At 45.0% G+C, this 25,142-nt stretch overlaps 1 protein-coding gene across 2 annotated transcripts in view; it reads right to left on the bottom strand.

The window, feature by feature from the left end:
• CTIF (cap binding complex dependent translation initiation factor) overlaps positions 1–25,142 on the bottom strand; it is a 419,667-nt gene that overhangs the window by 33,902 nt on the left and 360,623 nt on the right. The window lies entirely within an intron of this gene.

Consider the following 25,142-nt stretch of genomic DNA (forward strand, 5'->3'; position numbering starts at 1 on the left):
CCCACACAATTTGATATTTTCTGGGGCCAAAAGCCATAGAAAACATTCTCAAGAATACAAGATTGTTTGTGGTCTTCCAGCATAGTATGCAAGAAATAAGGGGTCAGTGTTACCCTTATCAAACGGACTCACAGCTTTTTTTAAATGAGGACCACTAATGTACTTCGAGTTGGTAGAGATGGCACCATTGGAGCAAAAATGGTGGGATCTTCCCACCCTGATGAATACCATTGGCTGATCCACATCAAATACTCACTCTGCCTTCTGCAGCTTTTGGACTCTTCAGAAGAAATGGATGCTAGACGAAGGCTCTGCTACCTGCCTGAAGTATGTTCTCTACACAAAGGGTTACATTGACTCTGGTCTCGTTGGTCTCATTCCAGAGACCTGTGTAATAACTTTAAATATTTACTTGTCAGCCCTACTGTGAACAGGCGCTGTGCGCTCGCCCTGCATACATCTGGCGTGCATGTGAAGCAGACCCGGGCCGGATTGGTTTTAGTTATTCTTGACTTCACACCTCAATCTCCACTGTTTAAACGCCTGTCATTAGCGGTATTAAACATGGCAACTGCAGGAGCCCCGGGCTCAGATAGAACGTCTTCCCATTGGTTCGGCACAGAGTGCAGAGCGGCTATGAGGTCACGTCTTCCGATATTACCATCACGTCATGTCCAATGGATTTATTTATGCAGCAGAACTACGCTGGTACTTGTTCGGTTCTCTGGCTGGAGAGTGCCAGTCATCCATCAGCCAGAACACCCAATCATTTCTTTTTTCTTTAGACCTGAACAATAAACCAGTCTGCAAGGTGCATGCGGAATATGCATCTAGTGGGTACAGAATAGTGACAGCTGTAGGCCCTGAGTGATGTCAGTTATTTCTAAATTGTTCTGGAGAAAATCACACCTTATTCAGGTAAAATAATAATTATTATTATGGATGGATATCCGCACACACTGTCTGCTCCTAAGCCAGCCACACACAGATTCTGCTTAGACTGATCTGAACTCAGGGGTGTAACTACAGGGGTTGCGATTGCAACCTAGCCCCATGGTCCAGGGGGCCTGTGCGGCTCCCCTGTACACCTGGATAGGCGGGGGCAGCATTTAGAGGAACCAATCTCCTCCATTTTCCTCCTGTAGCTGCAGGAGGAAAAAAAAATAATAATTATTTATTTCCAGCCTGAGCCGGAAGTGACGTCATGACAGCGCATTGGTCCTCCAAGGTCATAGAGGTGATCAGAGCATCTACCCTTTCATCGCCTATGGGAGCAGCCGGCCAACACTGTCTGATCGTTTCACGGGCAAACCGGCAGAAACGGTAAGCCTGTCTCCCCCCCTACCACTGTTGTCTCTTGGGCTTACTGTTTCCGCCAGTTTGCCTGAGAAACGATCCAATGGTGTGGCCAGCTACTGCCATAGGCAGCCAAAGAGTAGATACTCTTTGATCACTGCTATGGTCTTTGGAAAGCGTTCCAGTGGCTCATGAGTCACTCGGAACGGATTCATGGAAAAGCCAGCCATCCGCTACAAAAAAACGATACCGGGGTTATGGCTGATAACTTCAGTCATAATCCTGGTAAACCCCAACGTATATATATATACGTATTATGGTCATCAGAAAGTGTCCAGTTATATCCATTCAAGAAGCTTCATGCATACTGGGCGTTTAGTGGCGATGCATGAGACCATGACGTTTAGTTGCAGGCATAAGGCACAGGTGTGCTATCCAGTTCTGCTGCCAGCTGGGCGATGCACCTACACGCTATATTTGGTTATATAGAAATAGCAAATCACAAATACACAAGCTGGCTACAAGTAGTGACATTTTTGCCATTAATTTTACTAGCATGCCATCATGCATGACATGAGCTGTTCGAAAAAAAGGGGGCAGAAAGCAGAAATTACACACTGTAGAGCTCAGTGAGAAGAGCTCTGAGAGCTGACTGGAGGGAAAGGACACACCCATTCACACAGGAACAGAGTTGAGGCTGTCAATCACAGGCTGTGTTCTGGAGCTCCCTCCCCTGTCAACATTTTACCTCTTGGTGTCAGGAAAACTTGTCAGAAGTGATTTATTCAGATAGCAGAGGAACTAGGCAGAAGACTGAAATGACACTGGATTGAGACAAGTACAGGACATAGAAAGATATGTTTTGTTCAGATTTCATGTCTGAGGGTTACAACCACTTAAAGCGGAGTTCCGGCCTCAAAAATGTTTTTTCGATAAAAATACCCCCGGGACAGTCAGAAATAGTGCATTTCAGCAATGATAGCCTCTGAACTGTCCCTGGGTTCACTTACCTTTTAGAAGAAATGCTTACAGTGAAAATGTCTTGTCCAGCGCTGCCATCTCAGGTATGGGAAGCTGAAGCCAGAGTGTCCTCTTCGGTGTCCTCTTCAGTGACGTCGGAGTCCCAGAATGCCCGGCACCGGCCCTGCCTGTCACTTCTGGTGCAGGCGCGTCATGCCCAGAAGCTGTTTAGCAGGGAATGACGCGCCTCCACCGAAAGTGACGAGCACGGCCAGTGCAGGCGCATTGACTCCTGGGAGCGATGACGTTGAGCTCCCAGGAGTCAATGCAAGCAGGAAGTCATCTCTGTGTGGTTTAGTGTACAGAAGATCTAGATCTAATCACCAATACCTCCTTATAGATTTTAACATTTCGCAATAGATGGCAACACTTTATACTGCAAGCCACACAACCCTTCCTCTGGGAGTAAGCATTGCTTTATGACAAAAGGTGCAGCTAAATTCCTGATTTTATTCACATGACCCCTTAGCGTCCCATTATGTCTTCTTCTATGTGACCAGGAGTTGTCTGCGTTTCACCATGTACAGCGATTTCAGCATCGGCCAGCAAACACTGCCACCCCTCTGCTGGAAATCCAATGAACACCAAGGAACTGGCAGGATATACAGGTAATAAATTGCTAGTATTATTGAACAGCAGAGCTGTGTAAACTTCAAAACTGAGTGGACAGACATACAAACCCCTTGCAGGTAAAAGTTTCCATATACACTATGTTGTCAAAAGTATTGGGACACCTGCTTTTACACGGACATGAACTTTAAAGCGGAGTTCCACTGGCTTTTGTGTTATTAAAAGTCAGCAGCTACAAAATGTGTACCTGCTGACTTTTAATAAACACACGATCACCTGTCCCACAGTCCAGCGATACGGCCAGGGGGGGCGCCTCGGTTCTCTCCATCTTCTCCCCGCGGCGCCGGCATCTCTAGTGTGGGCACCGGCTGCGACAGCTTGCGGCTTCACAGCCGGGTACGGACTGCGCATGCGTGAGTTGGCTGCATGCCCTGAATGGACAGGCAATCTTCTGGGACCTGTGACGTGTCCCAGGAGATTGCAGGGAGGGGGAGAGGAGAACCTCCCCCCGACTTCCTGCCAAAAATAGGTACCCGCTCCCCCCCCCCCCCCCACACACACAAAATGACATGCCAAATATGGCATGTCAGGGGGTCAGGACCACTTAAAGCGGAAGTTCCACTTTTGAGTGGAAGTCCGCTTTAATGGCATCCCAGTCTTAGTCCGTAGGGTTCAATATTGAGTTGGCCCACCCTTTGCAGCTATAACAGCTTCAACTCTTCTGGGAAGGCTGCACACAAGGTTTAGGAGTGTCTATGGGAATGTTTGACCATTCTTCCAGAAGCACATTTGTGAGGGTCAGGCACTGATGTTGGACAAGAAGGCCTGGCTCACAGTCTCCACTCTAATTCATCCCAATGGTGTTCCATCGGGTTGAGGTCAGGACTCTGTGCAGGCCAGTCAAGTTCCTCCACCCCAAACTCGCTCATCCATGCCTTTCCCCGCTGCCTTCTGGGAGACACACACAGGTCCCAGAAGACAACGGGACCATTCAGAAAGCACAGCGTGACTCAAGCATGCGCAGTAGGAAACAGGCTGTGAAGCATTCACTTCCTGTTTCCCTTAAGTAAGGATGCCGGCGCTTGCACCCGGAGCCGATGTACAGGTCGGCTTCAGGTGCGAAACATTGCGGGCTCCCTGGACAGGTAAAGTAGCTGCTGACTTCTAATTTTTTTAACCACTTGCTGACCGCTAGCTGCACAAATACTGTGGCAGGTTGGCTCTGTTCCGTGAAACTACGCAACTGCACATCACTTGGTGGGACCGTGAGTGACAGGGAAAGCCGATCTGCGGGCCCGGCGCAATTGTCAGTTAAAATAACGCAGTGCCGAATCACAAAAAATGGCCTGGAAAACCTTCCGGTCCAAAAGTGGTTAATACAGGCTGGACCTTCGCTTTAAAGAACAAAAAAATATTGCTCTTTGACAAACAGAAGTGCAACTTCAAGTCCCAATTCACAATGATTTGGTGTGGGATTTGCAACAATTCCTGTGCGTTTCCCGCATCATAATCGCACTCTGATCATGTGAACCGCTGTGGGTGTCAAGGTTAAATTAAGGACACCCCAAAAACGGTTGCGTGGACACCCATGCTATCTGATTCCAGAGCCGCAAAAAAAAAAAAAAAGAAGGGCATGCACCTTTTCGTGCGGCTGCGATGCGATTTGAGCCACACAAAAGAAATAGGTTCAAATTGCACTGAAAAGAATTGCATGTGATTTGAACAGGAATGTGGTGCGATTCCTGTCTGAATCGCATGCGGTTCCACGCACTACATCACTGTGACCTGGAATTCAAATATTAAAAAAAACTTTAAACTCAATTGGCTGTAATACCATCGCACATATTACCTGAATAGATTATCAACAATAAATATTAGGAGAAAAAAAAAAAGAAAAACCTTTTTCTTAATATTTTTTTTCTTTCAGCAGTTTAGTAGATGCCCTCTACTTATTCTTTCGTGGTAGTGCAATATAGGTTTATAGTTTATTGTGCTATTATTATTATAGGGTGGGGATGGAGTGGTGTTGCCGATTTAGAAAAGGCCAGCAGAGGGCGCCAAAGAAATAGCGTGAATGAGTGGAACTGCATAGGAAAGGGAAAGGATTGATGGGAGCCTGCATCTCTCAGCCAATACAGCTTGCCGATAGAGTCAGGGGGCTGGGGCTTTAACAGACAGGCGGATCTCTAAAGAAAACGGAAGTTAAGGTGGATAAATGTCTCTCCCTCACATTTTTGTTTTGTTTTCATTCGTTGATGAAAATTGGAGGTGATTTTCATCATTGTTTGCATCAATTGACTAATTTGAATTTTATTTTTGTTTAGTTTTTGTCACTGCGAGCAGGGATGGGTCATTCATAATGCCAGGGCAAACCATAGCTGAACGCTCGATGGCGGGCTGGGGGTCCATCTGATCCTTTGCCCTGGAGAACCAGGGCGGTCAGTCCGAATCCCAGCACCGCATGAATCCATCTTCATCCAAAGAGTCGACTAAAACTAAGCTGACAAAAGAAACAGCTAGTAAAGTAAGAAAAAACTGACTTTTTCAAAAGAAAATCAAATAAAAAAGATCAGATAGGCTGAGACTGTAGCCCCAGCACAGGGAAGCCTAACTACTCCTGACGCTAGGCAGAAAGAAACTGAGTTGGGAGTGGTCACTGCAGGGGGGTATTGACCAGATGGGAAAGCCCCCAGGGGTGTGTATATGCAAAATGCCTTTGTTCTTTTTGACTAAAGGGCCGTACACACGTACCGATCGTCAGCGAACGATCGGCCGTCTTTTGTCCCTGGGCTGTCGGTGTCTGTTGAAAAGTGCAAAGACAGCACAAGAATTTTGTCCGCCGACTACAGCCGACTGCAGAAGTGATGTCATGTAATGGTTAACTTTCCCTGTGTTTTTTCTTTTCTAAGCATGCCCAGTCTTGCAAATCTGCTGTCTGTCGTCCGAATTCTGTACTGACTGGCGAACAATCGACCGCTCTGGTGTCGGCATACAAAAATTTTAATGCTTGCAAGACAGACTCTTGTCGGCAGAATGTGCGCTGACGGCTGTCGGAGGCATCATACTAACAAGCGTACAATCGGCAGATCTTTCGTCCGCCGACGTTTGTATGCCGACGATCGGTACGTGTGTACGGGCCTTTAGTCTTATGCCTAGCTACTCCTGCGGAGCGGAAGTCAATACCCAATAGTGATGACTTAGAGGCGGCGGCGACTGTTGGAGGATGCAAGAGAAATATTTTCGTTGATGAAATCAATGCTGCAACCAAGGCTCCCTCCATAGATACAATGGAGTAAGGATAACCAGGTGAAAATAGGAGGGGAAAAAGCCTGAAAAAAATGAATACAGTCACCTTATAGAAGAACAGTAAACTTGTTTTTGGGTTTAGGCGTGCTTTAGTCTACAGACATCTCAACAAGGAGGTTGTAGAATAGGGGCCTGCTTATGTATGTTGGCTCTCCCGTATGGAAGCTTGGCGTGGTAGAGTGAAAGGTGACACGCCGCAGTCCTGGAGATAGCACAGCTCAGGATCATTAGCCATAGGGTGGAAAAAGTGGCAATGTCTTGATAATGAAGTGAAGGGAGGAAAGAAATGGAGTGTGATCTCAGATAACATTCCTGAGGAAGTGGCAGTGGGATGGAGTGATAGGACTGTGGAGAGGGAAGGAATGCAGTCTGGAGGAGGAGATAATCACTTGATGGGGGAGAAAAGGGTGCCTGACAATTCTATATCAGAGCTGCAAGCTTGGGCAAACAGAGACCGTTCCATCAGCTGCCAAGGACTACAGGCCCCAGCATGCGATCTCTAAAGATGGCTACAGGCATTACACAGCACCCAGACAAGATCTGACCAACCAAAGACATCTTTCCATCCAGCTGTAGACTGCAGTGCATGCTATCACAATGAGCGTTAACACACGTTACTTGCATTAGTGCATTTTACAGCTGTGGCCAAAAGTTTTTGAGCATCACACAAATATATTAAAAATGATTGGTGCGCTAAACTTGTAATGTGTCTCAAATCAATAAACCTTGACAAACACAAACCTACATAACACAATATGACAAGGTGCAAATAAAGTGAACCAATGAATCATGTGTGTTAAAAAAGTCCAAATATTAATTTTTACAAAGTCTGCTGCCTCAGTTTTTATGATGGCAATTTGCATATACTCCAGAATGTTATGAAGAGTGATCAGATGAATGGCAACTAATTGTAAAGTCCTTCTTTGCCATGAAAATTAACTTAACCACTTAAGCCCCGGAGGATTTGGCTGCTAAAGGACCAGGGGGTATTTTGCGATTCGGCACTGCGTGACTTTAATGGACAATTGCGCGGTCGTGCGACGCTACACCTAAACGAATTTGGCGTCCTTTTTTTCCCACAAACAGAGCTTTCTTTTGGCGGTATTTGATCACCTGTGCGATTTTTTGATCACGCGCTATAAACAAAAAAAGAGCGTCAATTTTGCAAAAATAGCAATATTTTTCCCTTTTTTTTATATGAAATTCCCCCCCAAAAAAATGTAAAAATCAAAATTTTTTAACATTTTCGGCCAATTTGTTTTATGCTACCTATGTTTGGTAAAAAAAAAAAAATCGCAAAAAGCGTATTTTGATTGGTTTGCGCAAAAGTTATTGCGTTTACTGACTAAGGGAAAGATTTTTGTCATTTTTGTTGTTTTTTTTTTTAACGCGTAATGGCGGCGATCTGCGATTTTTTTGCGGTACTGCGACATTGCGGCGGACAGATCGGACCCTTGACTGACATTTTTGACACTTTTGGGGTTACCAGTGACATTTCTACAGTAATCAGTGCTATATATATGCACTGTTACTGTAAAAATACACTGGTAGTGAAGGGGTTAACTTTATTTGAGAGGGAGGGGCTGTGTGTGTCCCTAGGGGCGTGATTCTTACTGTGATTGGCTGTGGCTTCAGCTGTATGCAGAGTGATCAACGGATCTACATAGTAGATCCATATGATCAGCTCTCATACAGAGGGGAGAATGACAGGCAGCTTGTTTACACAAGCTGCCTGACATTCTCCCTCTCCCCCGCCGATCGCAGAGTGGCCGGCGGACATCGGGTCCGCCGGTCACACGCGCGGATGGGTCCGTGACCACGCGGGAGCGCGCCTCCGGCGGCGCGTGCTCGCTCCCTAGACCATCACAAGCTAGTGACGTAGCCCTACGTCACTTTGCCTGTGAGGGGCTGACCGCCGACCTAGATCGGCGTGCGGCGGTCGGCAAGTGGTTAATAGAAATAAAAAACATTTCCACTGCATTTGTGAAGGCGGCTTCAGGGCACCCAAGAAAGTCCAGCAAGTGCCAGGACCTACAGTTGATTCAGCTGCGGGATGGTAGTACCTCCGGTGAAGAGCTTGCTCAGGAATGGCAGCAGGCAGGTGTGAGTGCATCTTCACGTACAGTGAGGAGAAGACTTTTGGAGGATGGGCTGTTGTCAAGGGCAGCAAAGAAGCCACTTCTCTCCAGGAAAAAACATCAGGGACAGACTGATATTCTGCAAAAGGTACATGGATAGGACTGCTGAGAACTGGGGTGAAGTCATTTTCTCTGATGAATTCCCTTTCCAATTGTTTGGGGCATCCGGAAAAAACCTTGTCCAGAGAAGAAAAGGTGAGCGCTACCATCAGTCCTGTGTCATGCCTGCTATGCAGGATGTGGAAACCTTACAAACAGACCTGAACAAAATAATGGGGTGGGCAAGTACATGGCAGATGAGGTTTAATATTATTATTCAACAGCAACATTATTATATTATTATTCAACAGCAACAATGACATCTTTCCTCATGGAACACTGGGGTAAACATCTGGACCCAGCACCAAATGGACTTCTCCACTTCTCTATTGGCTCAAATCCCGCAATGCTCAGGCATGGTCCACGGTTATCATCAGGAAGCCTAGCCAGAGCAATGGTGTGCAGATGGCGGTGGAACTGGTGCATGTAAACAAAAGGTGATTCACAGAGACTGGAGGTGATCAGCAGCACTAATGCCCCGTACACACGTTCCGATAATCATACGATAAAACTCGCTTTCGACCTGATCTCGCGATAATCTGATCGTTAGTACCCAGCTTTCGACAACCAATCAAGACAGTTGGTCCAACAAAATCCGAAGGGACAAACAGGAAAACTTCTGTCGTACGACATCTTCTCGAACGATAATGCATACGCTAAAAGTCGATCGACAAAGACCGCGCATGCTCAGAAACACTAAAATAGCCCAGAAAAAGCCTGGCTGCCACTGTTTTGTTTTGCACCATCTGATACGTAGCTAAGCAACCAGGAAGCTTTTCCAGAATCGTACGACAAAAATCATACGGTTTGTACGCATTGTTGAATTCGATGTTAGTATCATGCAACAAAATGCGAACGATATGTCGTTCGATTATTGGAAAGTGTGAACGCGTATAAGATGCAAAAAAGTTGGTTATGGATATCAGTTGATTAGAAGCCCTACCAACTTCAAAGACAAAACTTGTTCACAGATTAAATTTAAATATCTAAACAGTTCTGGGGTTAGAAGCTACTAAAGTGTTTTTTTTTTATGTTCAGTGGAGTGCTTCTTTAAAAGGATCTGACCTCTTCCTCCAGGGTTACACTAAGAGTCTTGCCTCTGTGACACAGGGCCTGCAGTGTTGCTAGCGAGCAAGCCTGCTGCTTTATTCCTGGGCACCCCTCCTGGAAGCTCCGAATAGCTTGCATAGTTGTCTGCTATCCGATAGCCCTTTCCTGGTGACACAGACAAAAATGCACTTGTGAAGAATTTGTTATGGGGTCTCAGTATTGGAACCGCGTTACTATGTGTGAACCGCTGACCCAGGCCTTAGTGTCAGTGTTTGTGTGTACATCCAACGCGGCGTGTACTGTCACAACACACAAGTGTTACTTTTTCCGAAGCAACATTATCCCCTCCTGCAGAAATAAGCTATTCGCTCTCGCCCACAAGACAGCTAAAATTTACTGGAAGTACATTTGTCCCCTGCTACTTTCCCTCAATCCGATAATGGGTTTTAATGAGTTTTAAGAGTTAAAGCAGTGAACAGAATCAGTGGATTGTTTCCTAACGCTAAACCGTAAATTTTTGCCACTAAAATAATAATTGGATTTTTGAAAGAACTTACCGTAAAATCCTTTTCTCTGAGTCCTCTGACAGACGCAGCTCTCAATGCTTCTTCACTAATGGGTTATGCGCCATCTATGCCTAGTCTACACCTGTAGATGGCGCATAACCCATTACTGAAGAAGCATTGAGAGCTGCGTCTGTCAGAGGATGTAAGAGAAATTGGAACTTTACCTCTTCATCACCCAGGTCTACAAGATGCTACTGCATTGGCAGAAGGGGTCATCTTGCCTGAATTATTGTGATTGGGGGGAGCTAGGATTGGGAGGAACAAGGGGGTCCAGGCAAACATACAGCAATAGTGATGGGACATTGGTGTCGAGAGGAGGAAAAAGGTCATCTGATAGCTCATCCACCGATTCCTCAATGGACTAGCATGGGTTCAGTGGAAGGAATGGAAATATCCAATAGCCTATATAAGCCTTTCTCAACCAAGGTTCCATGGAAGCCTAGGGTTCTTCTAGAGCAGTGGTTCTCAACTCCGGTCCTCAGGACCCACTAACAGGCCAGATTTTAAGTATTACCTTGGGGAGATGCAGACTAGAATACTGCAATCACTGAGCAGCAAATTATATCACCTGGGATGTATTTCAGTTAGCTTGCAAACCCGGCCTGTTAGTGGGCCCTGAGGACTGGAGTTGGGAAACCACTGTTTTAGAGGTTGCTAGGGGAATCCCTGAGCAAGGGACAATGTCTGCCTCTCAGATAGATTTCCATTGACACAATGATCTTTTTAACTATATGTAAGAAGGGGATTCTTTCCACTTGCCACAGATGTCAGGCATATTCTTTCCAATAACCAGAACACTAATGTTAAGTGAGCTGTAGATACAGTAACAATTAAAAGGGGTTCCTGTTAATAATAATCCCTAAGACAAGAAAGTTATTTCAAGGGTTCCTTCAAGTTTAAAAGCTTAAGAATTGCTGGCCTATACTAAATACTGTTCTTAGATTACTGACAGCAAGGGGGATTTCAGGAATAGGTTACAAAGAAATATTGCCTGGATGGAAAGCAGAAGTATTTTATCTAATTCTATAGTTAAAAAAAGATCCCTCAATTGCCTAATCTCTATGTCTGGGTTTCTCAACAAGGGTTCCATTGAACCCTGGGGTTCTTCCAGAGGTTGCTTGAGTTCCTTGAGCAATGAGCAATTTCTCCTTCTCAGATAAGTTCCCTCTGACACCATTGAACTTTTTAGCTACCTATATAGGGTATGTGACCATCACACTAACTAAACTAATTAGGGGATTGGAGGACCTTAATTATGAAGAGCGTCTGCAATCGCTTGATTTATTCTCCCTGGAGAAGAGACGCCTGAGAGGGGACATGATAGCAATTTATAAATACCTCAATGGTGATCTCAGCATAGAAAAAAAGCTATTCAGTCGCAAGGAATGCATGAAGACTCGAGGACATACAATGCGATTAGAGGAGAAGCGCTTAAACCTCAGGCAACGCAGGGGATTCTTTACTGTTAGGGCTACAGGATTGTGGAATTCTCTACCACAAGAGGTGGTTTCTGCGGGAAGTTTGGTTGCTTTCAAAAGACTCTTAGACTTACATCTCAAGGATCAGAACATTAAGGGGTATGAGAGATGATTACGGCCACACACACCTACACAGGTTGAACTGGATAGACTATTGTCTTTATTCAACCTCAACTACTATGTAACTATGTAACACTAATGGATCGTGAGTTATAGATATAGTCATTTTTAGCAGAGGATCCCTGGGACTGGGGGTTTCCTTTTGTTACATCAAGTGTTTCCCGTTTCGAAAAAGTTGAGAAAGGCTGCCCTAAGTCGTAAATAACTGAAGAAACTATGGTTCCAGGATCCCAACTCACTGGTCACGTCACTGTCCACGGAAACCCAGCTGCATTGGTTTTTGCAGCAAAAGTAAGCATTTCAGGGCTGCTGCTACCATTAAAGCTGAATGGTTTTTGTTTGCATAATTACATTGATCTAGCTTGGACCAATGAAAATATACACATTCAGTACCTGGCTGATCCCTGTGAAAGCAAATAATCACTGTAGTAGCTGCAGCTACCACAGAGATCCTCACTGTCTCCCATTTTGCATGGCTACCCTGTTGCATAGTAGTCATACAGCGTCATCCGCTTGGCATGGGCACCATTTAGAGAATGCCTTGCTTGCCTCTCCAGTTTGTCCAATTAGAGAATATTTTGCGTTTTTGCATTCTTCGAGAGAAATAACAGAATCTGTCACTGAGCTTTTTTTGTTTATTACACAGGATTTTTACAGTGCCTTGCAAAAGTATTCATACCCCTTGACATTTTCCACATTTTGTCATGTTACAACCAAAAATTTAAATTTTATTGGGATTTTGTGTGATAGACCGACACAAAGTGGCACATAAAATGTGAAGTGGAAGGAAAATGATAAACGGTTTCAACATTTTTTTTTTTTCAAATAATGTGAAAAGTGTGGCGTGCATTTGTATTCACCCCCCTGAGTCAATACTTTGTAGAACCATCTTTCCCTGTAATTACAGCTGCAAGTCTTTTTGGGGACATCTCTATCTTTGCACATTCAAAGAGTGAAAATGTTTCCCATTCTTCTTTGCAAAACAGCTCAAGCTCTGTCAGATTGGATGGAGAGCGTCTGTTAACAGCAATTTTCAAGTCTTGCCACAGATTCTCAATTGGATTTAGGTCTGGATTTTGACAGGGCCGATCTAACACATGAATATGCTTTGATGTAAACCATTCTATTGTAGCACTGGCTGTATGTTTGGGGTCATTGTCCTGCTAGAAGGGGAACCTCTGCCCCAGTCTCAAGTCTTTTGCAGACTCTTAACAGGTTTTCTTCTAAGATTGCCCTGTATTTGGCTCCATCCATCTTCCCATCAACTCTGACCAGCTTCCCTGTCCCTGCTGAAGAAAAGCATCCCCACAACATGATGCTGCCACCACCATGTTTTACGGTGGGGATGGTGTGTTCAGAGTGATGTAAAGTGTTAATTTTCTGCCACACATGGCATTTTGCTTTTAGGACAAAAAGTTTAATTTAGGTCTCATCTGACCAGAGCACCTTCTTCCACATGTTTGCTGTGTCCCCCACATGGCTTCTCACAAACTGCAAATGGTACTTTTTATGGCTTTCTTTCAACAATGGCTTTCTTCTTGTCTCTCTTCCATAAAGGCCAGATTTGTGGAGCGCACGACTAATAGTTGTCCTGTGGACAGATTCTCCCACATGAGCTGTGGATCTCTGCAGCTCTTTCAGAGTTACCAGGGGCCTCTTAGCTGCTTCTCTGATTAATGCTCTCCTTGCCCAGCCGGTCAGTTTAGGTGGACGGCCATGTCTTGGTAGGTTTGCAGTTGTGCCATACTCTTTCCATTTTCAGGAGATGGATTGAAGAGTGCTCTGTGAGATGTTCAAAGCTTGGTATATTTTTTTTATATCCTAACCCTGCTTTAATCTTCACCGCAACTTTATCCCTGACCTGTCTGGTGTGTTTCTAGGCCTTCATGATGCTATTTGTTCACAAAGGTTCTCTAACAAACCTCTAAGGGCTTCACAGAACAGCTGTATTTATACTGAAATTAAATTACACACAGATGGACTCTGTTTACTAATTAGGTGACCTCTGATGGCAATTGAATCTACTAGTTAGGGGTATCAGAGTAAGGGCTCTTTCACACGGGAGGTCCGATCAGATCCGCCTGTCAGTTTTTTTAGGCGGATCTGATCGGATCCTCCATGCAGCTCTATGGGGCAGCGGATGTCAGCGGAGGTCACCTCCGCTGACACCCGCTGCCATCCGCATCCGATCCTGTGCTGAAATCTGGACGGATGGAAACCCTATTTTTCCATTCGTTCAGTAATCGGAGCGGATCTGATGAGAGCGGACAAGCGGTCCGCTCTCCTCCGATCCCCCATAGAGGGCAGCGGGTGCTGAGACACCTCCCTCTCTGCTCTGCAAGCGGAGACGGAGCTGTCATCCGCCCGGCTCAGCGGGGATCGCGGATCGATCCCCGCTGAGCAACACGGATCCGCCTGCGGAGGCGGACCGTGTGAAAGAGCCCTAAAGGGGGCTGAATACAAATGCACGCCACACTTTTCAGATATTTGTAAAAAATTTGAAAACCATTTTCCTTCCACTTCACAATTATGTGCCACTTTGTGTTGGTCTATCACATAAAATCCCAATAAAATACATTTACGTTTTTGGTTGTAACATAACAAAATGTGGAAAATTTCAAGGGGTATGAATACTTTTTCAAGGCACTGTATAGTGTCCAACAGTGTGCAGTGAATCTAATGAGGACTAGGATGTGAAAAGACGAGGGAAAGCGGAGGACTACGATGTGAAAAAATGGTAAGGGAGGGTGCACTATGGACTCAAATGTGAAGGGGGGGGGCTCCAAAATGTAGGGGGGGGGGTTACTAAGGTATCTAAAGTGTGAAAAGGGGGGAAGGGGGTTGAGACTGAGGACTGATGTAAAGGGGGAGAGGGGTTTACCAAGGATTCTAATGTGTGAGAAGGGGGCAGAGAATAGTGGCCGAGGACTCCGATGTTAAAGGGGAGGGGGAGGGGGGGTTACTAAGGATCCTAATGTGCGAAAAGGGGGCAGGAGGTTGGGGCTGAGAACTCTGATGTGAAGGGGGAGAGGGGCTCCAAAATGAAGGGGGAGTGGGAGTTCCTGAGGACTCTGAAGTGAAAGGGGGGGGTTTACCGAGGACTCTATGTGAAAAAGGGTGCAGAGGATTGGGGCTGAGGACTCTGATGTGAAGGGGGGGGGGGTCCAAAATAAAGGGGGGGGGGTGGAGGTTACAGAGGACTCTAATGTGTGAAAAGGGGGGCAGGAGGTTGGAGCAGAGGACTTTGAGGTGAAGTGGGAGCTCTAAAATGAACGAGAGTGGGGGTTACCGAGGACTCTGTGTGAAAAGGGGGGCAGGGGGTTGGGGCTGAGAATACTCTGAAAACGAAAAGAGATGCTGAGCACCCTGTTCCTGCGCTCAGAACTGGGTCTTCAGACTGCCTCTAACACGGAACTCCACTTGGCATCCACTATGGCTAAGCTTTGCTGCCCTCAACGACCAGGGACGGTCAACCAAACACTGCAAATAAAGACAAAAAAGGGGGCGCACCAGCCTAGCGCATTATCCTCGGCGGGCTTTTTAATAACAAATTTTAAAATCAGCTACTCACAAACATGCGTGATATTCCAGCATTTCAATTCCATAGAACAGTCTCTTTACAAAAGTCCAATGTCTCGTAGAGACGGAGGGCTGACGAGTTTCGAGGCCGTGCCTCTTCCTCAGAGCCTGAAGGCAATGCCTGGATCCATGGTTTCATGGTTGGGGCTGAGAACTCTGATGTGAAAGGGGAGAGGGGCTCCAAAATAAAGGGGGGGGGGGTGGAGGTTCCTGAGGACTCTGTGTGAAAAGGGGGGCAGGGGGTTGAGGCTGAGAACTCTAATGTGAAGGGGGAGAGGGGCTCCAAAATGAAGGGGGGGGGGTGGTGGAGGTTCCTGAGGACTCTGTGTGTAAAGGGGGGCAGGGGGTTGAGGCTGAGAACTCTAATGTGAAGGGGGAGAGGGGCTCCAAAATGAAGGGGGGGGTGGAGGTTCCTGAGGACTCTGTGTAAAAAGGGGGGCAGGGGGTTGGGGCTGAGAGCTCTAATGTGAAGGGGGTGAGGGGCTCCAAAATGAAGGGGGGGGGGGTGGAGGTTCCTGAGGACTCGGTTAGGGCTAAGGACTTAGGGTAAGGCCGAGGGTTAGGGCTAAGGACTATGATGTAAACAAAAGGGGGGGGGGGGGAGAGGATATAAGGACTCTAATGTGGAAGTGGAGAAGAGGAAAGTAAAGACTTCAATGTGAAGGGGGAGATGAGTATTCTGTGAAATGGGGTGGGGGTATGTATTGGGCACATGTTTGTATGTATGGGGTGGGGGTATGTATTGGGCACATGTATGTATGGGGTGGGGGTATGTATTGGGCACATGTATGTATGGGGTGGGGGTATGTATTGGGCACATGTATGTATGGGGTGGGGGTATGTATTGGGCGCATGTTTGTATGGGGTGGGGGTATGTATTGGACACATGTATGTATGGGGTGGGGGTATGTATTGGGCACATGTATGTATGGGGTGGGGGTATGTATTGGGCACATGTATGTATGGGGTGGGGGTATGCATTGGGCACATGTATGTATGGGGTGGGGGTATGTATTGGGCACATGTATGTATGGGGTGGGGGTATGTATTGGGCACATGTATGTATGGGGTGGGGGTATGTATTGGGCACATGTATGTATGGGGTGTTTGTTAAGAAATAAGATCCAAGGGGGGAGTCCAGAAAAGAGGGAACTGAAATTCCATTTTGAAGAAATTTTAATGGCTGAAAAGTTCACTTTCCCTGGCGTGTTTTGACGTTGCGCTTCAGCTCCTTCTGCCGTGTAAACAGAGACTAATGAGGCGAACTTGTACCACAAGAAAAACAAACATGGGTGTTTGATGCTGCTGTGCAGTTCCTGGCAGACTAGATCAGATAGGTGGGTACGCCGGCTGCCAGTCAAAGGACCTTATCACCGCTGTCTTCCTCTCCAGACGCCAACACTATTCTTGGCATATCCTGAAGTGCCCGGCACTTCCTAAGCCTCTGCTGTCCACAATGGAATGGGAGACTCTTCCTTTCTCTCAGGGAAGGGCCCCATTCCGAATGGACTGTCTTCTCAGACTTCAAAGGGAATCTGTTACAGTGCAAACCGCATCCAAGCTGGAGGAACGCACGCGAAGGTGACCCGTGACCTCTGCCGCTGTATTTATCTAAACAGACATCATCATTGCCAGGATTCTGGATGTTGAGCAAGAGTGGAAAAGGAAAAAAAGATATGAAACGAATATTTGATTGTTCTCTATAGTGATTGGTCCAGCCCAAAAATTTGGCGTTGCACGGTATTATAGATTTTAACTGCCTTTTAGTCTTAAAAAGAGATGTAAACCCAAATGCTAAAATCACACCTTTAAAAATTGTTAATGTCATTCAAAAAGTTGATTTTAATCTTTTAATCTACACTTGTTATTAAAATAATATCTGGTGATCCTGCCGTGAAGGTCCTTCCTGCTATAGGGTGACAACCTTATGTTCCTGTCACCCAAACGTGATCCTGCGTTGTCACATGGGCTCGAAGTGGCCATTTCAACACACATTATTCAGGATGGATCTGCAGTTGTCACCATTGGGAATGCAGCTTTGAGAAAACTCCATGTAGCCATCACTGTAAAATTCAAAGAGGCTGCAGGAGATCAGCAGCACTGAGATACAACATGAAAAAAAGGGAAAAACTACTAAAAGAAGAAAAAAAAAAAAAAAGTGGTAGTTTGCGATTCCCAATTCTTTGGCAAACGAAATGTCATCCGGTTAGGATCTACATCTACAAATGCAAGGGTGCTTTCACACGGGACGGAGCCCGTTCTGCGCAGTGGGGGGATCGATCTGCCGATCCCCGCAGAGCAGGCGGATGACAGCTCCGTCTCCGCTCTGTGTGCAGAGATGGAGCTGTCAGATCCCCGCTGTCCTCTATGGGGAGATCGGATAAAAACGGACCGCCTATCCGTTCTCATCCGATCCGATCCTCCAGACGGATGGAAAATAGGGTTTCCATCCGTCCGGATTTCCCGGACAGGATCGGATCGGAGAGCAGCAGGTGTCAGGGGAGATGTCTCCGCTGACATCCACTGCCCCATAGGGATGCATGGAGGATCCGATCAGATCCGCCTGAAAAACAGACAGGCGGATCGGATCGCCTGTGTGAAAGGGGTCTAAGAGAACTTGCTACATTCAGCCTGCTATGCCAATAAAATAATCACAATTAGGAACAATCGTTTGGCAGGTGAACCGGTAACACACTCCCTGTTGTATAGGGGGCAACATACACTTCAATTTTATCATCCGATCGATGTGCAATTCAATAAAACCAATTAAATCGGACACCGACTGATTAGCAATCAGTTTCCTTCTGATGGATTTGGATTAGATCGGATTCGATCAACTGAGCCAACTAGACTGGGATGACAATTGTTAATCGTTTTGCCTCAAATGGCAGCACTCGGGTGTTTTGGCCATAAATTTGATCGTATTTCAATTGATTGGATTATAAACTGGTGGGAACAGAGATATCATATGATCAATGATCAAATTTGGCTTCCCCATGTGTGGCCTTATTTATCAGTTGTATTTTTGACTATCAATCGATCATTCCTATTGGAAGAGACTGATCATAAAAGAAATTGATAATTTATTGAAGTGTGTCCCATGACCCCCCAAAAGGCTGGCAACCATACTAAGCAGCGTTGTCACCCTAAAGCCCCGTACACATGTACCGATCGTCGGCATACAAACGTTCGTCTTTTCTCCCCGGGATGTCGGTGTCTGTTGAAAAGTGCAAAGACTGCCCAAGAATTTTGTCCGCCGACTACAGCCGACTGCAGAAGTGATGTCATGTAATGGTTAACTTTCCCTGTGTTTTTTCTTTTCTGAGCATGCCCAGTCTTGCAAATCTGCAGTCTGTCGGCAGAATTCTGTACTGACTGGCGAACAATCGTCCGTTCTGGTGTCGGCATACAAAAATTTTCATGTTTGCAAGAAAGACTCTTGTCCGCAGAATGTGCGCAGACAGCTGTCGGAGGCACCATACTAACAAGCATACAATCGGCAGATCTTTCGTCCGCCGACGTTTGTATGACGACGATCGGTACGTGTGTACGGGGCTTAAGAAATGAGAGTGTGTTAGGACTACATAACACCTCCATCTCTTCTCCATAATAGGGACAAGTGTTTTGTAGTCCATGGAGATAGAAGGGGATAATGCTAACTGATAAATGTCCAGAGGCATATAGAACAGGAAGTTATCAGATCACAAGAATTCAGCTATTATTTTATTTTATTTTTACACTTGTTGAACAGATATTACTCACTTCTGGACCGGAAGGATTTGCCCCCTTAATGAGCAGGCCATTTATTGCGATTCAGCACTGCGTTATTATAACAGAAAATTGCGACGATGTACCCAAATAAAAATAGATGTTCCTTTATTCCCCACAAATAGAGTTTTCTTTTGGTGGTATTTGATCACCTCTGCGCTTTTTATTTCTTGCGCTATAAACAAAAAAAGAGCGAAAATTCTGAAAAAAAAATTTTTTTTTACATTCTGCCTTATAACATTCCCAATTAAAAAAATGTAAAATCTCTTTTTTTCATCCTTTTAGGCCAATTTGTATTCTGCTACATATTTCTGGTAAAAAAAAAAAAATCGCAATAAGCGTATTTTGATTGGCTTGCGCAAAAACCGCATCTACAAAACTAGGGGAAAGATTTAGGTAATTTTTATTTTACTAGTAATAGCGGAGATCTGCGATTTTTAGTGGGACTGCGACATTGTGTCAGGCAGATCGGACCCCTGACATTTTTTGGGGGGACCAGTGACATTACTACAGTAATCAGTGCTAAAAATATGCACTGTTACTGGAATAATGACACTGGCAGGGAAGGGGTTAACCTAGGGGGGGATCAAAGGGTTAAGTGTGAGCCTAGGGGTGTGTTTTCTAACTGTATGGCGGGTGGGCTTGTGCAGGGCCGTCTTTAACACAGGGCAACAGGGGCAGCTGCCCCAGGCCCTTTCATTGTTGTGGGGCCTAAGGCAGCTTCCCCTTGAGACCGCACTGCTTTCAAATAGTTGATAAATGGATTCAGGAGGGCCCAAGAAAATCTATGCCCAGGGTCCAATCAATATTAAAGATGGCCCTGTGAACTGACCACAGAGACCTGTGATCCTATATAGAAGGTCACAGGTGCTCTGTGATCATTTTAGAGAGAACAACGGTCAGATGTGTTTACAACAGCAGACCATCCTTCTCTCTTAGCGAGAAACAATCGCGGGTGCCCGGGGGCAATCGCGGCCGCCAGTCCCCGTGGATCTGCTTAATCGCTGCCTAGTGGAAGCGGAAGCGTGCTGCCGGCAGCGCGTGCGCTCGTCCTCCAGCACCACACACGTGACTGATGTAGGGCTACGCCGGTTGGTCCAGGAGAGCCAGCCTGCTGTAGTAAATGTACGGCTGGCGGTCTAAAAAAAACACTTAAATGGTTTATTTAATGGACCAAAAGGGAATAAATGGGAGAAATGTATTGTTAGTCCCCTGCACTATTAACGAATATGTAAACCCAACATTTCATATACCTGATATATGCCTGCTGTACCATGAGAAAGTCTCCTGTTCTCTTTGTATTGATTCATTTCTATTTTAAATGGAATGGATTGTTTTACAAGGTGAGGGTTTATAATCACTTTCAGACTGAAAGATGATGGTGCCACTCAGGCTTATCTACATGGCACAGGGAGCTGGCTGAATGGATGGAAGGACACAGGATTGACTGCACCGGTCTTTTGCAGCTCCTTTACTACCCAATCACAGGGACCTTGACCCAATTGTACTGCAGTAGACAAAATAAGCATTTGTACCCAATACAGATGGTTCCCAGGTATATATATATATATATAAATATAAAACACACATACATATGGTCTGGCTTGGATGTAACTACGTATATACCATACCTGGCTGATGCCCCTGGAAGCTGGAAACCACTGAAGTTGGCACTGCTACTCCAGTGATCTCCACTTGCTTCTGGGTTCTGCACAGAGCGGACGCCCTGCTTTATTCTGACTACAGAAGGTCAACTGTCATAGGTGCCATTCAGATTGGACAAGCTGGAGAGCATGAGATCACAGCCCCACCTCTCCATCTCATCCAATCATTCAAAAAAAAGAAAAGCATCCTCTGAATGGGACGGCCACTGCTGAGCAATCGACCTCCTGTGTTCAGAATGCAGCAAGGCAGCCACTCAGCACAGGACCCGGAAGATAGAGATCACTCGGAGTGATGTCTACTTTACTGATTTCCAGCATCCAGGGGTATCGGCCAGGAATGGTAAAAACATAGTTATATTGATCCAAGCTGGATCAATATAACTATATATAAAATATCCATATCTGGAATCCATCTTTAACCACTTAAGCCCTGGAGAATTTAGCTGCTCAAAGACCAGAGCCTATTTTGCGATTCGGCACTGCGTGACTTTAACGGACAATTGCGCGGTCATGCGACGCTGTACCCAAATGAAATGGACGTCCTTTTTTTCCCCACAAACAGAGCTTTCTTTTGGTGGTATTTGATCACCTGTGCAATTTTTACTTTTTGCGCTATAAACAAAAAAAGCGAAAATTTTGAAAAAATAATATTTTTCAAATTTTTTATATGAAATTCCCCCCCAAAAAAATTTAAAAATCAAAATTTTTTAACATTTTAGGCCAATTTGTTTTCTGCTACATATTTTTGGTTAAAAAAAAAATCGCAATAAGCGTATTTTGATTGGTTTGCCCAAAAGTTATTGTGTTTACTAACTAAGGGAAAGATTTATGTCATTTTTATTTATTTTTTTTTAACAAGTAATGGCGGCGATCTGCGATTTTGATTTTTTTTGCGGGACTGCGACATTGCGGCGGACAGATCGGACCCTTGACTGACATTTTTGACACTTTTGGGGAACCAGTGACATTACTACAGTAATCAGTGCTACACATATGCACTGTTACCGTAAAAATGACACTGGCAGGGAAGGGGTTAACTTTATTAGAGATGCAGGGGTTAAATGTGTCCCTAGGGGCGTGCTTCTAACTGTAAAGGGGTGTAGCTTTTCATGTAACCACAGAGACATACGATCCTACATAGCAGGATCTTGTATGATCTCTGCTGTTACACCAGGGAAAATGACAGGCGGCTTTGTTTACATCAGCCGCCTGCCTTTCTCCCTCTCCACCATGAGATTGTGAGAGACCGGCGGACATCGGACCCGCCAGTCACACGCGCGCGGATGCAGGGGAATGAGCGGGGGCGGGAGCGCTCCTCCGGCGGCGCGTGCTCACCCCCTACAGGCTTCTTCTTCTAAATCTTCTGGAAGTCAAGTAGTTAAAGTGTTTGTAAACCTCAGACATGAATTATGAACAAAGCATATCCCTCCATAGTGTGTACTTGTCTCAATTAAGAGCACTAAGTGCAATTTTTTTCTGCTGGTTCATTCCTCTGTTATCTGCATGAGCCAATTCTGACACGTTTTATCGACACGCAGAGAAAAAAAGGTGATGAGGAGGAAGCTCCAGCACACAGCCTGTGATTGACAGCCTCAGCTGTTTTTGTGTGAAGGGGGATGTGTCCCTTCTCTCCAATCAGCAAAGTGTACCTTCAGCTCTCCACCCTCTGCTTTCTGAAAGATCAGAAAAGCTTTATAAATTCTCGATTTTGAATGGATGTGGAGGAGAGAAGATAAAAAGGTACAACTTATGTAGGAGGTTTTGTTTCATCTCTGTGTATCACCTGAGGACAGTCACTACACTGAATATATGTAAGGCTGGCCATACATTATACAATTTTTCTTTAGATTTACCAAAACCATATAATATGAGGTCAAACCTAAACACCTTCAATTTGTAATCAGACAGGCCCTTGCACTACAAAGTTGAAGGCAAATATAAAGGAAATTGAATAAGAAAATTGTATAATGTGTGGCCAGCTTTAGGGTGTACAACCACTTAAAGTGATAGTAAAGGCTGAAGGTTTTATGCATTCTATGCATGAAGGTAAAACAAGTTCAGTGTGCAGCTCCCCCCTTAAGCTCCCCCAATACTTACCCAAGTCTGATCCAGTGATGTACATGAGACCCAAGGCTCTCTCAAGTCTCTCCCTCCTGATTGGCTCCCGCTGCTGCCAATCACAGCAAGTGAGGCAGGAGCGGGGGTGTGGCTTAGCTGGACACAGAGAGCCGGCTCGGGAGCGAGTACGTGCAAGTGCCCCCACAGTAAGCGGCTTGCTGTGGGGGCACCCGGCAGGAGGAAGGGCCCAGAATGCTGGCGGGGACCTGAGAAGAGGGGGATCGGGGCTGCTCTGTGCAAAACCATTACACAGAGCAGGTAAGTAGGACTTGTTTGTTATATATATATATATATATATTTTTTTTTTTTCCTTTACAACCACATTACAGCCTGCTGAAGGGACAACCCTCCTTCCTGTTCCTGAGTAGAGGAAGGGACTGTCCTGCTTAGGCTGCCATGTGTCAATGATGTGTTTTGTATAAATTCAGAATTTTTCACCCAAAAAAATCAGCAAAAATAAAAAACGGATAATGAACTTTTAAACCTGAAAAATATTTTCCGAACCTTTTCCACTTCCCCTTTAAATAAGACACGTGGCACAAGTCTGGCAGCCATAGGGGGCAGCCAGCGAGTCTGCAGAAAATGGGTTAATGGACGGGGACAGGAGGCGTCTGGGAGCTTCTTTCCACATATTAAAAGGGATTTTGGGTCCCATTGGCTACATGACACGATGGCAATAATCTCCAGGAAATCCTGGCCCTCTAATGCAATGCAGTCATTGAGAGAAAATTCTTAAGTTGCTGTTCAGACGGACCAGGATTAAAGACAGCTCACACGGTGACAGATGGCGGGTCTGACAGACTAATGCATTAGCCTGGCACAGTCTGCAGGGTGACAAAGACATCAGACGGGAAGACACTGACCGCCACAATAGTGAGGGAGGGGGGGCTGACAATTAAGCATTTGTTAAGTAATTAGTGTTTTGTCAGGTTAAAGCTTTCAATAATTCTGCTAAGAAAGCTTAGGGGCGACACTATTATACGTGCTCTAAGCAGATTGGAGTTCTGTCGGTTCATTAGGGTCGTTGTACTGTTCTAGCACCATCTCGCGTCATTTTTACGCTGCGCCCGTTGGGATTAATAAGCCTGCGAGGGGGACATTTCTAAATTAAGCCGAGGCGCATGTTTTAGCTGCAAACTGAGTTTCGGACACAATATGGGACTCGTAAAATCCAACTATTTTGAAGGCAAAAAAAAAAAAAAACATCAAAGGTCATACGGGTCTTGGGAAAGCATGGAGACACCAAACGCAAAGATTTTGGGTCGTATTTATAGTAGCCATTTTTTTTTTTTTTTAGGGGGATATGTTTTTTGACAGTTTTGTCCATCAATAAAGTTAGTCTGTCTGGGCAGAAGCAATGCTGATTTCAGTCATGTCTCAATAGGATTGCCAACAACCCTGCAGATATTTTCAGCAATTAGGCAATATTCACACTTGTGCAACTTTTCACACAACTTTGGACATCAAAGTTGCATGACAAGTCATTCTCTATGTTTCCCAATGATAACCATTAATATATGAGCAACTTAACCTCCCTGGCGGTATGATTCTTTCCGATCTTAGGTGCTGAAAGTGGTACCATTATCTTGCATGTAATTCTTAAGAATGAGCAGCCCAAACCAACTATTTACATATGATTTTTTTTTTTACTGTGCGTTCTTCTTTATAACAGCTCGGGTATGATAAAGTTTGAAACACAAAATCATAAATTCTAATATAATAAATAACTATAAATAAGTTAAAGTATGTATATATATACTGAATATATACACGTATATTCAGGGCCGGACTGGGAATAAAAACCAGCCCTGGAAATAATTTAATACCAGCCCCATAGCATTTTTATACCGGCCCAACAGCATAGCGTCATTTTTTTGATTATAAAAGGGAAAACCATGCATTTTAAAGCACATGTGAAGTGTGTATTATATGTAGATAAGACAGATATATATATATATATATATATATATATATATATAGATATATATATATATCTATATATATATATATACACACACATACATACATATACATATATATATATATACATACATACATACGAGCAAATTCCAGTTAAAAGTGGAGCAATTATCAAGAACAGTCCACTTATTGCGATGGTGATATATTACCAGAATAAAAAATACTCAAAGTTTGCCTTTACATGAGGGTCCGCAGAGTTCCCCCTTGCACTGTAATGGGGAATGCTGCAGACTCTGATGTAAAGGGGAACCCCAGGAACTCTGGAAATGTGACCATAGACCACCTTCCGCAGAAAGAAGGGGGGTTACTGATATAAGGGGGGCCTTTATATCAATGCCCCCCCTTACATTACTGTATTTATTTCCCCCTTACATCACTGACCCCCACTCA

The sequence above is a fragment of the Pelophylax lessonae genome (assembly GCF_965119305.1).
Source record: "Pelophylax lessonae genome assembly, chromosome: 1".
Classification (NCBI taxonomy): Eukaryota; Metazoa; Chordata; class Amphibia; order Anura; family Ranidae; genus Pelophylax; species Pelophylax lessonae.